Raw genomic sequence first — 5,236 nt, forward strand, 5'->3', positions numbered from 1 at the left:
CTTATGTGGGGAGAGCCCTCCTCACTTAATCACCTCCCAAAGGCCATACCTCTCAACACCACTGCACTGGGGATGAAGTTTCAACATGAATTTTGGAGGGGATGCCACATCATCATTCAAACCATATCAACGTTCACACCAAAGCGAGGGGGATCTTGTTTACTAAACTGTGGGCTACCAGCTCCTGCAGTGGGTGGGTCCATGGGAACCAGAATCCAGCTTTGTGAAAATTAAGATTCAGCCACTTCAAAAGTGGGAAATTACACTTAGACCAGTTCCAGCGTGGTAGAGAAATCTGCAGCATGATGGCATAAGCATTCTTTTTTTTTTTTTGAGTTGGAGTCTCCCTCTATTGCCCAGGCTGGAGTGCAGTGGCGCAATCTCGGCTCACTGTAAACTCCACCTCCTGGGTTCAAGCGATTCTCCTGCCTCAGCCTCCATTGCCTCAGCAATGGAGTAGCTGGGACTACAGGCGCATGTCACCACACTCGGCTAGTTTTTTTGTATTTTTAGTAGAGATGGGGTTTCACCATATTGGCCAGGCTGGTCTCAAACTCCTGACCTTGTGATCCACCCACCTCGGTCTCCCAAAGTGCTGGGATTACAGGCGTGAACCACCACGCCCGGCCAGTATTCATCTTTAAATAGGAATTAGGGGATGGGGAAATTATTAGTAATCTCTTTCTTGCTCAATAAGGAGCTTTGGGGAGTATTTTGGCTGAAATGTTTGAGTTACTATTCTAAATGCCTCTGTCCTTCTCAGGAATGAGACCCGCAGACCAGAATGGGAGAGATGGGCAGAAACTCTAGAGCTGGATGGATCTTTTTGGAAAGAGGGAAGAGTTAACTGATGAGAGAGAAAGGATAGCTGCTGCCAGGAGGAAGGACGCTGGGTGGCTGACGGTGAGTCTTGGGCAGGTAGGCTGAGAAAGAGATGGTGAAAGGGGCATTGGAGAGGGTCTGCAGGCAGGAGCAGTGTAAGCGCTCACTCAGCTACTTGAGAGGCTGAGGTGGGAGGATCCCTTGCACCCAGGAGGGTGAGGCTACTGTGAGTTGTGATTGTCCCACTGCACTCCAGCCTGGGCAACAGAGCAAGATCCTGTGTCAAAAAGAAAAAAAAAGATAAGCTCAATTTAAAAGCAAGTAGTGCCCATGTCAAGCTGTATGCTTGTTTTTGTTTTTTGTTGTTGGGGGGAGGGTTGGATCTTGCTAGGTTGCCCAGCTGTTCTCCAACTCTTGGGTTCAATTGATCCTATGGCCTCAGCCTTCTGAGTAACTGGAACTACAGGTGCATACCACCATGTCTGGTTGGGCTGTATGGCTTTGCCCTTGCATTAGGCACAAAGCTGTGGGCTTCCTGGTGAGCACTTTCAAAGCACTCTTACTCAAAGAAGCATTGGTCAGGCCCTTAAAGTCACTGAAAGCACTCACAGTCACCATGGCATCTGATATGGTTTGGCTCTGTGTTCCCACCCAAATCTCACCTGGAACTGTAATCCCCGTAATCTCCACACGTCAAGGGAGAGACCAGATGGAGATGATTGAATCACCGGGGTGGTTTTCCCCATGTTGTTCTTGTGATAGTGAGTGAGTCTCATGAGATTTGATGGTTTATAAAGGGCAGTTTCCCCTGCACTCGAACACAGGCTCTCCCACCTGCCACCAAGTAAGACGTATCTTTGCTTCTCTTTCATCTTTGCCATGATTGTAAGCTTCCTGAGGCCTCCCCAGCAATGGAGAACTGTGAGTCCATTAAACCTCTTTTCTTTATAAATTACTCAGTCTCAGATATTTCTTCATAGCAGTATGAGAACAGATTAATACAGCATCTTCCAAGCAAACACTGAAGAGGGGGCTGGAACATTTTCCAGTGGTAATTTTTCTTTTTCTTTGTTTTTTAAGACATGGGGTCTCACTCTGTCACTCGGACTGCAGTGCAGTAGCGTGATCTTGGCTCACTGCAGCCTTGACCTCTGGGCTCAAGTGATCCTCCTGCCTCAGTCCCCCAAGTAGTTTGGACTATAGGTGCGTGGCACCATGCCTGACTAATTTTTTAATTTTTTTGTAGAGACAGGGTTTTGCCATGTTGCCCAGGATGGTCTCGAACTTGTAAGGTAATAAGGTAATTGTAAGGTAATAAGGTAATAAACTGCATCTTTATTCTTCACATCAGCCCTGTGAAGTCACTTCCTACATTTTGACAAGATGGAAACTGAGTCACAGAGAGGTTAAGTACCTTGCCTAAGGTAACAAATGCATCAAGCCAGAGCTGAGATTTAAATCAGGCAGTTTGGCCTCAAAGCCTGTACCTTTGACCAACATGGACTATTTGGCTCTGAATTACGGAAGTTCTGGCACCATGACCATTAAGTGTCTTTGGACACAAGGGAGAGCTGGTATGAGGACATGAAAAATTCAACATAGCTCATTTCTATTAATGAAAAGATGTCTCAAATCTTAGTAATATTGAGGATAGGTGTCTTTCAACCATTTTTTTATACCTTAGTTATAATCCAGATAACCAAAAACAGCTGTGTGATTTTGGCCACACAAATCTAAAGCTGAGAGAATCACGAATGAGAACAAGCTTGGCCCATGACCTGCGGGCCAAATGCAGCCCAGGATGGCTTTAATGCAGCCCAATGCAAAATCGTAAACTTTCTTAAAACATTATGAGTTCTTTTTGTGATTTTTTTTTTTTTTTTTTTTTGCTCATCAGCTACCATTAGTGTTAGTGTATTTCACATGTGGTCCAAGACAATTCTTCATCTTCCAGTGTGGCCCAGGTAAGCCAAACGATTGGCCTGCCTTTGAGTTAGAAGAAGGCAGCTGCTGAGGATGAGGGCAGTAATGATATGGACACTTGCCATGTGACACTACTTAGCATTTTTATTTTTAAAAACTTTATTGATTCATTTTTGAGACGAGGACTCACTCTGCTGCCCAGGCTGGAGTGCAGGGGCTTGAACATAGCTCACTGTGGCCTTGAACTCCTGGGCTCATGTGATCTTTCTGCCTCAGCTTCCTGAGCAGCTGGGACTACAGGTACACCACCATATCTGGCTAACTAATTTTTTTTTTTTTTTGGTAGAAGTGGGGTATTGCCATGTTGCCCAGGCTGGTCTCGAATGCCTGGGCTCAAGCTATCCTCCCACCTCAGCCTCCAAAACAGCTGGGATTATAGGCATGAGCCACCATGCCCAGTCCTTGGTATTTTTATACACTAACTTTACAACTCAGAAAAAGCCTTTCTTACAGACAAGGAAACTAAAGCTCAGAGATATTAAATTACTCATACAAAAACATACACTTCTTTTTTTTCTTTATTTTTTTTTTGAGATGGAGTTTTACTCTTGTTGCCCAGGCTGGAGTGGAATGGCACAATCTCGGCTCACTGCAACCTCCACCTCCCAGGTTCAAGCGATTCTCCTGCCTCAGCCTTGCAAGTAGCTGAGATTACAGGCATGCGCTACCATGCGGCTAATTTTTGTATTTTTAGTAGAGACGGGGTTTTACCACATTGGTCAGGCTGATCTTGAACTCCTGACCTCAGGTGATCCGCCCTCCTCGGCCTCCCAAAGTTCTGGGATTACAGGTGTGAGCCACCGCGCCTGGCCTCATTTCTAAAATGGGCTTTGAATGCAGGTCTTTGAGATTTCAAAATGTGGGCTCTTTTTATTCTGCAAAAAACAAGTACAGTTAATTTTATGCATTTTTCTTGGTATAAATTAATATAATTAAAAATGTTGGGGGCCGGACACAGTGGCTCACGCTTGTACTCCCAGCACTTTGGGAGGCCAAGGCGGGTGGATCATGAGGTCAGGAGTTCGAGACCAGCCTGGCCAACGTGGTAAAACCCCATCTCTAAAAAAAAAAAAAAAATACAAAAATTAGCTGGGTGCAGTGGTACGCGCCTGTAGTCCCAGCTACTCGGGAGACTGAGGCAGGAGAATCGCTTGAATCCAGGAAGCGGAGGCTGCAGTGAGTGGAGATTGCGCCACTGCACTCCAGTCTGGGCAACAGAGTGAGACTCCATCTCAAAAAAAAAAAAAAAGTTTGGGCCAGGTGCAGTGGCGCATGCCTGTAATCCCAGCACTTTGGGAGGCCGAGGCAGGCAGATCACTTGAGGTCAGGGGTTTGAGACCAGCTTGGCCAACATGGTGAAACCCCATCTCTACTAAAAATACAAAAATTAGCTGAGCATGGTCGTGGGCACCTGTAGTGCCAGCTACTCGGGAGGCTGAGGCAGGAGAATTGTTTGAACTCAGGAGGCGGAGGTTGCAGTGAGCAGAGATCGCGCCACTGCACTCCAGCCTGGGCGACAGAGCAAGGCTCTGTCTCAAAAAAAAAAAAAGTTTGGATTAAGAATACAGTATTGGTGAGTGGCCATCTTGCTCCTGCCCCTGACAGAGTCTCCGGTCGGGGTCACAGGGACATTAAGACTGCTGCCTGGACCTTCGATGACCACGCTGTCCCGGGTGGAACTTTCTGCCACTGCCACAGTGGCCCCCTCTCTGAAGAATGCAGCCTTCCTAGGTCCAGGGGTATTGTGGGCAACAAGGACCTTTCACCCAGGCAGCCACACCTTGCCCCTCTACCACCTTTTCCTGAAAATGGAGGAAAAGTTCGTCTTGGACTGATCCTTGAGGAATTCTTCAAGTTTCTTTATCTTAAAGCCGGTGTAACAGGACCCTGTGTGCTCGGAACTGGGCTTATCTTGTATGCTTTATCCAAAGAAATATATGTGATTATTGCAGAGACCTTCTCGACCATATCAGTAGTAGGGTTACTTGTCTATGCAATTAAAAAATATGGTGCCTCTGTTGCAGAATTTGCTGGTAAACTCAATGAGCAAAAACTTGCCCAACTAGAAGAGGCGAAGCAGGCTCCCATCAAACAAATCCGGGATGCAATTGATTTGGAGAAGTCACAGCAGGCACTAGTTCAGAAGCGCCATTACCTTTTTGATGTGCAGAGGAATAACATTGCTATGGCTTTGGAGGTTACTTACCAGGAACTACTGTATAAAGTATGTAAGGAAGTAAAGAATCGCCTGGGCTATCATATACCTGTGCAGAACATGATGCATTGAAAGGAACAAGAGCACATGATCAATTGGGTGGAGAAGTACGTGGTGCAGAGCATCTCTGCACAGCAGGAAAAGGAGACAATTGCCAAGTGCATTGAAGACCTAAAGCTTCTGGCAAAGAAGGCTCAAGCACAGCCAGCTATGTAA

General features: G+C 46.3%; 1 pseudogene; it reads left to right on the forward strand.

The window, feature by feature from the left end:
* The first annotated feature begins 1,206 nt into the window (after positions 1-1,206).
* LOC100982197 (ATP synthase F(0) complex subunit B1, mitochondrial-like) lies at positions 1,207-5,236 on the forward strand (annotated as a pseudogene).

The sequence above is a fragment of the Pan paniscus genome, chromosome 6 (genome assembly GCF_029289425.2).
Source record: "Pan paniscus chromosome 6, NHGRI_mPanPan1-v2.0_pri, whole genome shotgun sequence".
NCBI classification, from domain to species: Eukaryota; Metazoa; Chordata; class Mammalia; order Primates; family Hominidae; genus Pan; species Pan paniscus.